The sequence below is a fragment of the Rhincodon typus genome, chromosome 20, assembly GCF_021869965.1.
Source record: "Rhincodon typus isolate 14 chromosome 20, sRhiTyp1.1, whole genome shotgun sequence".
Lineage (NCBI taxonomy): Eukaryota > Metazoa > Chordata > Chondrichthyes > Orectolobiformes > Rhincodontidae > Rhincodon > Rhincodon typus.
In genome coordinates, this window is record NC_063351.1 from 4,943,971 (window position 1) to 4,959,212 (window position 15,242).

At 38.8% G+C, this 15,242-nt stretch overlaps 1 protein-coding gene across 2 annotated transcripts in view; it reads left to right on the top strand.

Annotated features, from left to right (window-relative positions):
* LOC125485578 (probable JmjC domain-containing histone demethylation protein 2C) overlaps positions 1 to 15,242 on the top strand; it is a 231,655-nt gene that overhangs the window by 200,223 nt on the left and 16,190 nt on the right. The window contains exons 1-2 of one of the 2 annotated variants that reach the window (XR_007264289.1): positions 7,778 to 8,076; positions 8,214 to 8,401. The exons of the other annotated variant lie outside the window; for it this stretch is intronic. The gene's annotated coding sequence lies outside the window, so the exon portion shown is untranslated. Of the gene's footprint in view, positions 1 to 7,777; positions 8,077 to 8,213; positions 8,402 to 15,242 lie in introns of those variants that run through there. 2 annotated transcript variants of the gene reach the window in all.

A 15,242-nucleotide genomic window follows, 5' to 3' on the forward strand; every position in this document is an offset into this window, starting at 1 on the left:
CACATAGAAAGATGGTTATGGTTGTTAGAGGTCAGTAAAGTCAACTCCAGGACATCTGTGCAAGAGTTCCTCAGAATAGTGTCCTCGGCCCAACCATCTTCAGGTGGTTCATCAATTAACTGCTCTCTATCATAAAGTTAGAAGTGGGGATGTTTGCCAATGATTTCACAATGTCTGCTTCATTTACGACGCCTCAGATACTGTAGCAGTCCATGTTCAAACGCGAAAAAATCTGGACAATATCTAGGCTTGAGCTGACATTCACACCACACAATGCCAGGCAATGACCATCTCCAATAAGAGATAATCCAACCATCACCCCTTAACATTCAATAGTGTTACCATCTCCGAATCCCCCACTGTCAACATCCTTGGGATTACCATGGACCAGAAACTCAACTGGAATCACCACAAAAAAACAGTGGCTACAAAAGCAGGTCAGAGTTTAGGAATACTGCAGCAAGTGACGAGCCTCCTGACTCCCCAAAGCTTGTCCATCGTCTACAACGCATAAGTCAAAATGTGATGGAATACCACCAACTGCTGGATGGATACAGCTCCAACAACACTGAAGAAGCTTGACTTCATTCAGGACAAAACAACCTGCTTAAGTGGCACCATATCCACAAACATCTACTCCCTCCTCCACCAATGCTCAGTAGCAACAGTTTGCGCTAACTACGAGATGCACGGCAGAAATTCACCAAAGATCCTTTGACAGCACCTTCCAAACCCTCGACCACTTCCACCTAGAAGGACAAGGGCAGCAGTTGCATGGCAAAACCACAACCTGCAGTTTCTGCCCCAGACTTTTCACCATCCTGACTCGCAAATATATTGCTATTCCTTCACTATTGCTGGGTCAAAATCTTGGAATTTCCTCCCTAATGGCATTGTGGGTAAACCCAGAGCACGTGGACTGTAGTAGTTCAAGAAGGCAGCTCACTACCACCTTCTCAAGGGCAGTGAAGGACAGGCATTAAATGCTGGTAAACCAGCGATGCCCACGTTCCATGAATGAATTTTTTAAAAAATCATTTGTTTCAGTGAAGGTTGAGAATTGATTTTTTTTGTGCCATCGGTAAAAATGCTTTGAGCGCAATGTATTGTACATCTAGATCGTTCATTCAAATGTAAATTGGCTTGAATCACCACCATGCACATCAGGCGCCTCTCTGCAACATCGGTTAAGAAATGCAGTTAATTGGTTCTCAGCCTATTAATATTCAACACAGTATATCAGCACACTTTTTTTTCAAATCTAGAACATGCAGTTCAATCTAGGCGAAGCTCCAAGTATTGTGCTCTTCCTACTGGACTTAAAAGGCAAAGGTTTTATCAATTGGACTTTGTTGGTCCTTTGATTCTATGTGTAATTTTCCTGAAATGAGAAAGTCAGACTTGGTTCATACTGGTTTACGCTTCTGAGATTGTTATTAAGGTGCTTTATTCAGATCAGTTAAGGGATTTTTGTTGATAACGATTGCTCGATGTTGAAATTGACAGAAGTAGCTGTATTTCATTCCTCACTTTTGATGTCCCATGCATTGTAGAGCACAAAAGTAACTCTTGAGGTATTGCAGTTCTTTTGTAAAAGATTGATTGTGTATAATATATTTGATGCATGACTTCTACAACCATCTCTTAAGTCAATTTGAAACCATTTTTAAAATAAGTTGTGAGACTTTTAAAATGCATAGTGGAATTGAAGAAGTTGAAGAAAGAATAACTGAAATACATAAAGCTTTAAGCAAGGCCAGATTAGATAGAAAAAGAACATTCCTGAGTGAAGTTTAGTAACATTGGACAATGATTTTAAGGAAAAAGAATCGACTTAAAGGGAACCCATAATGAATGAAGTGCCACAGGGGCCACAATTATTTACAATTGGTATATTAATAAGTTGGATGAGGGAAGTAAATGTACTATTGCCAAGTGTGTGGATGACGCAAAAATAGGTGGAAGGTTAAGTGGTGAGGATGACAGTCTTTGGATGGATCTAGATAATTAAGCAAGTTGGCAAAAAAAGACATTGTAAAGTAGGAAAATATGAAGTTATGCACTTTCGTAGGAAGAAGAGAGGAGCTGAATACCGTCGAAGTAGAAATGGACTACAGAAAGCTGTGGCACAGTGGGATTTGGGAGTCTGTGCACAAATTACAAAAGCTATCATCCAAGTTCAGTGGGTAATAGGGAAGGCAAATTGAATGTTGGCCTCCATTTCAAAGGGATTGGAGCATGAAAATAGTGAAGTCTTATTAAAACTATAGAAGTGACTCATTAGACCACAGCTAGACCACTTTAACAGGCTTAGTCCACTTACCCAAAGAAAGATATATTGTTATTGAAGGCAAACCAGAGAAAGTTCATTGAGTTGTTCATGTGTGTGGAAGGATTTTCTTATGAGAGATTGAGTGGGTTGGGCTTGTACTCATTGGAGTTTATCAGAATGAGAAGTGACTTTGTTGAAGATAAGTTTCTTTGAGAGATAAGATTCTTTGGGACCTTGAAAGGGTAGATTGGGAGAGGTTGTTTTCACTTGTGGTAGAGTCCAGGATCAGTGGGCATAATCTCCAAGTAAGGGGTTGCCCAATTAGGACAAAGATGAGGATTTTTTCTGAGGGTAGAGAATTTGTGGAACTCTTTCCTGCAGCTGGATCAATAAGTATTTCAAGGTTGAGATTGATTTTTAATCTTTAAGGGGATCGAGGGTTATGTTGGGGGATGGGGAGATGGTGGTGGGGATAAAGCTGGGAAATTGAGGTAAGGATACCAGAACAGCCATTATCTCGTTGGTGGAACAGATTCGATTGGTTGAATGGCTGACTACTTCTGTGTCTTTTGGAAGCAAATTTACAGTTTTATTTTGGTTTAATTTAATAGTTTAGGATTAATACTGTGGTAAATATTTTCTGATATATGACTAGTTTATCATGAGTAATGTTTCTTAAAATGCTCTAGTGTGTGAGCTGTGCAAAATCAGACCAATTAGCCTAGGGAGATGGGAGTTGGTTGATGGAGACATTTTCCCGATACTATAAAAATACATAAATCATGGCTTATGTGGTACCAAGCAGTCAATTGCTGAAGTCGTGATTTTTACCATTTGGATCAAAAATGGTAAGACTAACACACTATTTCTGACAATTGCAGCTTTGGCCTTTTGCCAAATGAAGGCTAACTGTTTAGTAACAATCCAGATCGTCAGATGTGCAAATACCTTGTCACAATTAATATTTGATTTTGGTCATGCTCCATTGCAGGCAAGGCTGTGTCGGATCTTTGCCTGTACATCAATCAATGTCTAACAGCTGTTTGAAACAACTGGTTTTCTGTGAACTTTATCATAATAAACCTGAAGGAGAAAAACTCCAACAAATTGTGCTGAATGCTGTTGTCCTGATTGCAGTTTCCTACAGTACAAATGTCTGGGGAGATGTGCAATATTTCACGACTGGCCTGCTTCTATTCGCTGGTTCATGATTCACCTTCTCATTCGTAACTGCAGAACTGTAAAAGAATGAATCAGTTAAAAAACAGTATTTATTTTCCAAAATTGTTCATCGTTCTCTTTACTTTCATGGATTGAGAAAGAAAACATAACACGTTCTGATATTAATTGTACTTGTGCTCTTCCGTTATGATTACTTTCCCTTTAATTGAAGAAGACTTCCAAGATTTTCTTGAAAAAGATTCATTTTTAAAATGGGGACAATTTTCCATCAATTTCACTGAGGGAACAAATTGATGCATTGCTGGCGATGTTCTAATTTCTTTCTGACAGTTGATGGTAGTTTATGGAAAACAAATTGAGAAGGTGGCTGGACAGGTTATTAGTATAGTTACAAAGGCATGTGGGATGGTTCCCTTTATCACTCGTGACATACATTATAAGAGCAAGGAGGTCATGTTGCAGCTGTACAGATCATTGGTTTGGCCGCAGCTGACGTACTGTGTGCAGTTCGAGTCATCACATTGTAGGAAGGATGTCATTGCACTGGAGTGGTTGCAAATGAGATTCACCAGGATGTTGCCTGGGATGGAACATTTCAGCAATTGAGAGACTGGATAAGCTCAAGTTGTTTTCTTTGGAGCAGAGAAAGTTAAGGGGGACCTGACTGGAGGTGAAAAAGAAGATGAGGGGCATGGAGAGTGTAAATGGAAAACAGTTATTTCCCTTAGTTGAAAAGTCAAAAACAAGGGGGCATAATTTTAAACTGAAAGGCAAGAGGTTTAGAGGGGACTTGAGGAAAAATTTTTTCCTCGTGTATGTAATACACTGCCTTGGAGGGTATTTGAAACAGGAAACCTCACAACCTTTGAAAAGTACTTGAACAAGTACGTGAAGTGTCATAACATTCAAGGCTGTAGGTTCAGTGCAGGAAAGTGGGATTTGTGTCGGTGGTAGTGTATTTTTAGCGGTACAGCCTCTTTTGATTCAATGAGGTATCATACATCTCTAAAATAATTATGCACTGATGGAATTTTTGAGTGAGCAACAATTGGAAGGTGTAATGTAACTTTCCTTGTGAGAATTAGTTCAGTCATACAAGAGAGGGGGAAAATATCAAGATATTGGCCCAACAAAGTTTGTATCAACATATTAAATTTTACTTCTACCTCCCTTCCCGAAGTTAATAATCCTTGTTGACATACTGTATTTTCTTTGCTTGCTTTTTATGGGTTGGTTCAATCTGTGAACCTTGAAGATTACACTTTTAGTCAAGTTGTTTCAATCACAATATATTGTTTAGAGGGATTTTAATCGGGTTGTCTGAAGCAGAGGCTCTGAAATTTCAGAAATGTTTCGGCAGTAGTGATGACTCCCTTAATCAATCTTCTGAAGGTAGTTTCACAAATTGTTTAGGCACGATGTTTTTAGATGAACAAATTACCTTAAAACAATGTGAGCAGTGATATTTTCATAACTATTTTCATACCCTGGCTAGAAACATGCCAGCATGAATGAGAGAAATATCTTCTCCCCTTGCCCTGTCTCTGCATGATATAAATACCCTGAAAATGCCCAGCTGATGAATAGCATCCAAAAGATTGAGAAAGATGCAGATTTTGTTTAAAGTACTTAGTAAAAGCTCCAACCTTCATCAGCCTTCTTTTTTCTTTTTGATTCATTTTAATGTTCCATCACATTTGCAACATTTCATATTTGCCTCAGCACAACTGCAGAATATTGTGAAACCTCTCCCCTTCCAATTGTTATTCATCTGTTCTTGTCGCTCATGAGAGCTGATAATCTTCACAATATATTTAAGCATTTTCATTTTAAATTATTTGAATGCTGTGTCAGCTGTGGTTCACTTGGTAGCACTCTCATTTTGGAGTCAAAACCTTGTGGATGGAAGTCCTTTTCCAGAATCTTAAGCACAAAAATGAAGGTTGTCATTCTGGAATAATATGAGGCAGTGCTGTCTTGTACTAGCCATTAAAGTCTGTAGGGTACTGTTTCAAACAAGAGCATTTCCTGGTGTCCTGGAGATATTTAGCCCACAATCAACAACACAAACAGATCATCTGGTCATTATCACATTGTCTACAGGCAAATTTGCTGCCCTGTTTTCTGCATTGCAACAATAATTACACTTCAAGAATACTTCATTGGCTGTAAAACACATTGGAAATACCTGATGTTATGAAATGTGCTGAATAAATGTAAGCCCCTTCATGGCTGGCTCCTTGAACAAATTTTGATTTTTATTTTAACATTATCTTTGTCTGTTAACTGTACTGCACTGGATTCAGACACATTTCCTGATGCAGCAACAGCTTTGCAACATAACAGCTGTGGAATATATTCATCAAGTTAACTGATAATGCTACATTTGATTAAAATGAACAATAATTTATCTTAATGTATGAATTAATTTAATAATTATGGTAGATAATGGATTTCCTGCTATAAACAGATTTGCCTGTGTTAATACAGCAGAATTTAATTATCCACTACCACTATAACCATTTCCTGGCATTTTGCCAAATTTGTAATTGAAGGTCATGGATTGTTAGTTAATATGGGGTACTGTGGGCTCTTGATATCATGGAGAGCTGCAAGTGGCAGACAGACAAAGAAAGTTCTGTGTTAAGTTTTATGGTATGGAACTACTGTCCCACAACCCCTGCTCATTTTTCAGCATGGACCAGATATCCACTTAAAAAGGGTCAGATTATGCTGGATCGTCAGACTGAACACAGTATGAGCATCAGTTTTCACTTGAGACAGAATAAGTTCCTTTTCCTCCTCCATTCTGGATTCTAAATTCTAGTTTATGTTCCACACACTGATGACTAAATACAACTCTGCAAGTACAAGTTCATGACAAATCAACAACACTGCAAATGCTGAAATTACATAACCCCCAAATAATATATTGAATGATATCTTGGATATTGAGTAGCACTTTGGAAACTTTATCTTATTTTACCTTATCTGGTTCCACAGTTGGTAGCAGACCATCTGTTTGATGTCTCATTTTCAGTTTTTTATTGCTAAATATCTGTCTATTATTTACAGTAGGCTATAACATGCAATGACAACAATTATTATTACTTTAGTCATCGATGACCCTGAAAGGAGTTCGGTTAACCTGGGTTGTAATCATAGAACTGTGAGGAGTTTAGTCTATAACCCTATAAGGACATAGATTATTTGGTAGGATGGGCAGATGGTAGCCATTGATGTTTAATGTAGAGAAATGTGACATAATTCATTTTGGTTGAAGAGCATAGAAAGATATTATCTAAGCTCCAACTCTAAATGGGACACAGAAGCAGTAGGACGTGGGTGTATATACGTGTATAAATCATTGAAAGTGACAAGACATATTGAGAATGCAGTTAGTAAAGCATTCAAAGTGGTTATTACCGGAATATTATATCCAGTTCTGGGCACTGCACTTAGCAAAGATGTGAAGGCATAGGCCATGGTGCAGGTGAGATTAATAAGGATGGTTCCAGAGATGAGGAACTTGAGCTATGAAGACAGAATGGAGACATAAGGACAGCTGAAGAGTTATGATAGAGGAATTCTTAATTATGAGGCATCTGGACAGAGATGGGGAGAAACTATTGTTGCTTGTTGATGGATGGAGAATGTGGGGGCACAGAATAAAAATAATTGGCACAAAAATCAAAAATGACAAAAACGTTTTCACTGAGTGGTCAAGTTTTGCAATGTACTGAGAGTGTTGTGGAGGCAGTTTTAGTAGATATAATCAAAGGAGAATAGGTCATCTGAAAAAGAACACCGTGCAGGGATTACTGGAAGATGGGGTTTGGGAAATAGTTGTGGGTGAATTGCTGATTTGGAAAGTCAGTGCAGGCAAAGTAGGCCGAATGGCCTCCTCCTGCGAGTGGATTGAGGTAAAACCAAGTGTAGAGTGACATCCATTAGAATTTCCTGGCCGAGTACGTAAGTAATTTGTGAAAACAAAACCCTGGAAGTCTGGAAACAAAAGGGATTATTCATAGTAGGGCTGGTAATATCTGAGGGGAAAAGCGTGTTAATGCATCCCCTTTCAGAAAAGTCTGGAAAGTGATACGTTAGGCTGTTGCTGGCAAGGAAACCAATCGAAAATCGTCATCGTTGATATGATACTTTTTTTTGTCTGCTGCAGCAAGCAACGCACCTCTGAAAGTCTTCAGTTAGACAATGAGTAATCAGTTACATGACTCATGCTGGAAGTGGCTGTTGCCACCTGTGACTTGGATTTATTTCGAAGCACCGCCCTTTTCCGCTTCGTTCGAGCTAATGGTACAAGGAGAGTTACTCGTGCCCCTGTGCAGTCGATTTTGACCAAGTGAATTCTGATCGTGTTCAGTCCTGCTCATGGCACACAACAGGCTCATTAATTTCTGTTGCTTGTTTTCGCTTATCTGTTTTGGACAACTGACTAGACAACCAATCACAGTGTAATGTTTGTGACCTAGATCTTTACAGTGAGGGTAGCAGTTGCGGGGTTTCTCATTCGTTAACAGTACGTAATGATGACAAAGGGGGATCAGTGATCCGCCTCTGCACACTACGCATTCAGCCGTGTGGGAGAGGAAGACAGAACTGAGGTATTCGTGGTAGCTTTTCCCAAGATCCTTTTTTTTTAAACATTGAATTTAAGTTTCAATATGTTGAGAATGTTCAGTACCGAATGGTTGCAATGTAACGTGCCGCCTTCAACTTGTTTTCGATTCTGTTTGATCAGAAATGGGTCACTGACCCCGCGAGTGAACGTGTTCTGATCGGAAGTCTATCATCCTTAGCCTGAAAATCGGCCTATGTGATCGTGGACAGTTGAGTGTATATTGGCCGCAGAAACGTGAGGAATTCCGAGAGACAATATAGCTTTGCTGGTGTTATTCCTGCGTTGCAGGAATTGGAGTGGATTGTTAGGTGGGTAACGTTAAGTCCAGCGGTCTTTATTTGAAACCGCGGTGAACAATATTTTGCCTTGGTGAGGCTGATTTGTTTTAACACGCGTCAATGGGACTGTGCACACAACAGAACAAACTCTTAATTCTTCATGAAATGTGAAGTAAAATAAAAACAGGCAGATGTTTCAAATGAGTGTCGTTGGAAGGTTACGAAGTACAAGTACAATTTTCGTTACTCGCTTAAGCTGTTGAAGCGTAACCTCGCTTTCTCGCATGTGGTGACTGAATGGGTGGGCAGCTGGACTTTGACATTCCAACATGTCTGCATAATGAGACTGGATTGCTGTGACGAGACTTGTCGATGAAGTTGCAATTGAAATATATTTTTAAAATTTCTATCAATAGGTGGTACACCCGGCATTGAATATTAATAATCAGTGCACAACAGAGATATTTCTGTAACTATGCTTTTTGTAAAATTTATATTTGCTAAGCGTACAATAAAATGTTGTTTAGATAATCGGTTTTTAATGAGCTTTTCACGTTTTCAAACGTGTAGATTACCAAAGTGTATGTAAAAAGTATTTAACTGAAAGTTACAACGTTCACTTAACCTTCTGGTCAGTAAGTTTGCAAATAAATCCATGTTGTCATTTGATTAAAGCATCTGATTTTTAAATATGGAAGTCTTTTCAGTCAGAGCTCATCTGTTTTCATGTGAATGGAATGTGGTATTGCACCAAGCCCAAAACAGGATACAGTTGTTGTAGACATTTCCGTAGTTAGAGTATCATGTAGGCTGCAAAGAATGCATAAGTCTTGCAAATCTGGGTGTCTGGCTGGCTAAACACTGCAGCAGAGATGCATTCTGGGTAGGACTCCATTAAGATCTTATTTATTAATAGAACTGTGTTTAGACAGGTTCAAACTCGTCCCAGTTGTTCATCTGCTTGCAGCTGTGTTAGCTTCATCTATTTATAGGTTGGAAACATTTTCTTCTGTTTTACCAATGATTACCCTTATTGTGTTTTAGTACAGTGTTTTCTATTTAGTCTCACTCTGCATTTGTACAATCACACTATGCATCATTTGGAACTTTTGTAAGCTGGTAGCCTGGGATTGAGTTGCAAGGGCACTGGATACCTCAATTATGTTTGAAGTCCATCATCATTTCTTTACATTCTGTTCCACTCCCTTATGCTGTATTTATGGTTTTTTTTTTGTAAAGCTCAGGCTATAATTTTTTAGCACGAATTCTTCTGAAGTATAGACACCTGAAGGTTAGGCAGCTGTGAAGGATTCTGTAAAGTGCAAGATTGTGATTGTGGTGTGGCTTTTCATGTATTGGTGAACTTTCAAGAGTGCAGGCTTATAGTCCAATATGACTGTGGCAACTTTTATATGTATGTTGGGTGAAGGCAGGGTCATGTTTTGCTGTTAAAATTATCCTCCTTCATTCTACACTTAGGCAATGTATGGAAGGATTCTCATTGATTGTAAACATGGCATCTTTGAGAGGATTCGGAAGTAGAACTAAGTTATTGATCTTTTTCTTGCTGTTCAGTTAACAAAATAAGGTCCTGCTCAAATCTGTGTGTAGGTTTTAAATGAAGATGAACTTATACATGTAAACAACGTTCTCTCAATTTTGATGAAACTGAATGACATGCATTTGCTTTGTTAAATTAATGGCTTTATCCATCTTGTGGGGATTTTCAAAATTTCATTTGAACTGCCTCGGTATACACAATCACTTTCCCTTTGCAGATTCAAGGTTCATGTCATAAATCATTGCACATTGTACTCCCACCATTGCAAGCCGGCAAGCTACCAGTCTAAAAGTCAAAACTCTGTGCTTTTAGCAGTGTCCAAGCTCCAATTTCTTACCTATTATACACGATCTGTTGTTGGTGACAGGGACCTCTTACTGGTTGCTGTGATGGTGCCATAGAGTCAATTTCTATGGCACTATTGTAGACACCTATAGAAGCAGAAATGATCCAGTGAAACTCAATCACTTGGTGCTCTTCACATATGTATAGCTACTGAAATGACAACTGGGCTGTTTTGCTACAGTGTTTGACCTAGAAGAACTTTGTCATCTTTAAGTTTAATGAACAGCTTTTTTTTGTTCTTTATAAATTTCATTTCATGATAGTGATTTTACATGATTGATAACGTCATGTTAGTGGTTGTCAAAAGTTACTGTTGTTAAAGGAATCATCATGAAAATGTAATCTTGTACAGTATTTCCTATTCAGTGTCCATTGTTCAGAGAAACAAGTTGTTGTGTATCTAACATTTTCAAGATTAAAACGTAACATTTATGGGCAGGTTGTAAACTACCACTTCACACTCAAGCATAGATATGTATTGCATAATTCTGTGACTACATTATTGTGTGACTTATGCTGATTATCTCTTCATACTTATAAAACCTTTTCATACCTTTTTGACAAAGGATCTTATTATAAAAATATCTGAAAATGCTAGTCAGGTAGCATCTGTGGAGAAAATAGACAAGTTCATATTTCAGGTGCATCCCTTCATTAGATCTGATGAAGGGCCCCACCCCTTGAAATGTTAACATGTGGGGTCACTCCATTAAAATTGTCTGACTTGCTGAGTTGTTAGAACATTTTGGCATCTGCAGATTTTAACAAGCAAATCTTACCATTAACATATAGACGGATTTGGGCATGCAGGTCCGCACTAAATGTGACAACACAGGTGGCCAAAGTGATTAAGAAGGCATATGACCCGTTTGCCTTCATCGGCTGGGGCATGGAGTACAAGAGTTGTCAAACCATGTTGCAGCTATATAAAACCCTTGTTAGGCTGCATTTGGAGTATTATGTGCAGTTTTGGTTGCCACACTACCAGAAGGATGTGAGAGCTTTGGAGAGAGCGCAGAGAAGATTCGCCAGGATGTTGCCCAGTCTGGAGGCCATTGACTATTAGGAGACGTTAAAAAGGCTAGGATTGTTTTCACTGTAAAGATAGCTTCTGAGAGCAGACTTGATAGAGGTCTGTAAAATTGAGAAGCAAAAATAGGATGGATAGTGAGAGGCTTTTTCCCAGAATTGAAGTTTCAACGACAAGGGGGCATAGGCTCAAGGTGAGAGGGGGAATGTTTAAGGGAGATGTGCGAGGGAAGTGGTAGGAGCCTGGAGTGCACTGCCAGAAGAGGTGGTGGATGCAGGCACACTGACGACATTTAGGATGCATCTGAATGGTTACATGAATAGGGAGGGAACAGAGGGATACAGGCTGAATAAGGGCGGAAGGTTTGTTTTTTAGTTTAGCAACGGCATGATGATCAGCACAGGCTTCGAGGGCCGAAGGGCCTGTTCCTGTGTTGTGCTTCTCTTTTGTTCTTTTTTGTCTTTGTTCAGGACAGGCTTCTGGATATACCACCAGAGTCCAGGAATTAGTCTCAAATAACGGAAGCCTTTTGGGAAGATATAATAATTTCTACTAATTTTGTTATTTCGTGCAACTAAATAATAATTCTTCTACTATTCTAAGCTGGGTTAGGCTCAGCCAGTGTTACAATTTGTTTGCACCACTATATAAATGCCTCCCTAGTCTTTAGTTCCTGATCGCTGTATGAAGCTGAAAATTTAGGACATGGTGAACTTTAGTTTCAGAGCTGTCACCATCATGCTACCTCCTGATGTACTTTCGAGGCTCACACGTCAAGATTTACCACTTGGACAAAGTCATTTCAATCAATGTGAGCAAAAAGTGTCTTCAGGAAAGGTGGAGATAAAATTGGGAGAAAGCAGATTACATTGGGTGACTGGACATTGAATGAATAAATTTTAGGTATTGATTAGATGAGGGTGGCATTTTTTGCCTTAGTATATGCAGAGATGATTGGTTATGGGGACACTGCATCATAGTGGCAAAAGATTTCGAGGTTGAAACTGAAGTGGAATTATTTGCCACTTCTGGATGCAACTCCACTCTCTTTGGTAGCAGGAGATGGAGAAAGAAGTGCAACATAGATGACAAAATAATTCATAAACTTCATTTAAAGCAAGGAACATAATTTTCAAAATCAGGTTTTGTCGAATTGTGCTGCACTGACAATAGTAAATATTGAACTATTAAATGAAGAAAAAAATTCCACAACCAATGACTTTCATACAAAACCTGAAGGAAAGGCTACAGCGATTGCATAGGGCAGTTCATTTGCTACTTATGTTCAACAATTTGTCAGGAATTATCATGTCCCTGAGAATTCATACTCAGTGTCTTTTTGCTTATGAAGAAATTATATCTATTTGGCATAATATTTCTTTGGTTTAGCTTCTAAAATAGCATCACAAATGGAAGAGCATCACATTGTGATTACAAATTGTGAATAACACGAAATTGCGCATTGTGTTTACTGAGCAGATTATTCTAGCCTATTGCCATAATTTGAATCAGGATGAGAAGATGCAAATGACAAATACGTGAGGAACTGGTAAATTGATTATTCAGCTATTAACTTAGTTGAACATTTAAAAAAAGGTATTGAGGCTTCATGATATGCAACATTATGTTCACACTACACTGATGTTACATTGCTGCTGATGCTATATTTTGCATTGGGCCAACATGTTGTGGTAAATGAGTTTGCTGTCTGGAGAAAATGAACATACCGGAGGAAATGGTTCTGACTGGAACCTTGGAGGTAGAGGTGCAGTTTTAAATACTGCCTCTTTTGGCAGTTGTCAACAAATATTTTGGCTAAGGGTTGACTGAGGTCTGCATCTGCAAATTTTAAGGTTTGCTGGGAAGGGTGGTTTCAAACCGCCAAAATATCGATTGGCCTTTACCAGGCCTTTGTTGAGGATTTTGGGTCCATAGTGCAAAGTAATTTGTGGTTGTTATGAAAGTTTTCACTCTGGGATAGATTGTCACAGATTAGAAGTAATACCAAAGAGCTACAATCCTTTAATTTAGCTGATTTTTCAGAATTGTAGAATCATAGAATCCCTACAATGCGGAAAGAGGCTGTTCACACATTGAGTCTGCCATTGACCATCTGTAGAGCATACCACCCAGACCCAGCCCCCACCCTCTCCTTGTAACCCTGTATTTATCATGGCTAATCCACATATCCTGCACGTCCCTGGACACTACTTGCATAGCCAATTCACCTAAACGTCACATCTTTGGACCGTAGGAAGAAACCAGAGCACCTGGTGGAAACCCATACTGACATGGGTAGAAGTGCAAACTCCACACAGACAGTCACCCAAGGCTGGAATCGAACCCAGGTGCTGTGAGGTAGCAGCGCTAACCACTGAGCCACTGTGCTGCCCCAAATTTTCTCGATGGCATGACTGGGACTTGCATCTCCTTTACAATCCTTTGTTAAAATTGGACTACTTTTAAAAATTTAATTTAGGGACACGTGTTTTTCCATGTAGTTACATCGGTCATTATCATTTTTGTAACAATGAATTGATTTCTAAACATTTGGCTAAGCTGTAATGTTTGTAGAGAACCATAATAAGTACATGAACAGGCATGGATATCTCTCGTGCTCTTGGATGAATCAGTTGTGTTGAAGCATTTTTGTATACATCTTTTGGAAATTAGAAGTCAGTTTAGAACTCTCCTCAACTGCTATTATATAGCCTGCTTTTTTTATTGAAGTTTTTTTTCTTAATCATCAGAAAGATGATCAGTCAGGCTTTTCATGTGTTATTTTGCTGTGGCAAAACTGCTGTTTCCATTTAAAGCCCGGTCTGGTTGTGAACATCTTGTGTCAATCTGTTCATTTGTTTATGTAAACTGTACCAGGAAAATGCCTCAGGTTCTAGATTCGAAGGATCCTGAGCAAAATAATGAACTTTCTCCTTTCCTATCAAATTTACTCATCTGTAGTAAAGTGCGATAAGGTTTCCAGCAAATGCAAATTGCTTATGACGTTATTCATGCTGAATCAGCTGCAGTGTTTCATAAAAAAACAGGCATGATTTAACAAGTTTATGGGAGATAGTTGGTAACTAACGATTGCAGGATGTGTCCGCATTATGATGATTTTTGACAGATTTGAAAAAAATAGCCTTCGAGGAAGTAAGGATGTATATTTAACTCGGTCTAATACTAGAGAGGCTAACAGCTGGTGGGGGGATCACTGTAAAGGCCTTGGAATTGGTTTGGGGTTTTATTGAGGTTGAATGTTTAACCAACAGGTAAAGATGAGATAAGGTCGACAATGTGGTAATGGATGACACTAGACAATGGAGCACAGCGGAAGGATTTTGGAATGCTCAGTGAGAATTGAGGCATCAGTTGAGGTTTTAATACGCAAAGCCTGGTGTGGGAATGTGACAAATAAACTTTTTGAAGTTAATAAAGATTTCAAAAATGTGGCTAAGGCTTTGAAGATTCTTGCAGGAAGAGCAATTAAAATGAAATTCAGACATCTGGAATGTAGGCCGGTAGCATTTCAGGCACAGTGGGGGAGCACAACTTCAGTGGTGGCCTAGGTTTCCAGTCTGGGAGGAATTCAAATTTCATAATAAATTTGTTGCAGATCAAGAGAAAAATAAGCACAGTGCATACAAACTTTGCATAACATGGCTACTTCAGTGCAACAGACAGTAAAAGTGTTTATAAGATGCCATCTGCTTACAGAAACTGTCATCAAGCTGTTTATTGAAATAAAATAGGCTTTTGGAACAAGCTTTTGAATCTTAACGCCCACATCTTCTCATTTAATGGAACAGTTTGGAGGTTTTACAGTGTTCTTCGCTACCAGTTCTGAGTTATTGCTCCAAAGAAAGTTCCAAAGCATGTTAATTACTTAAGTAATTCTTGGGATGATGTCACAGTTCCCCACTCTAATGTTAGAG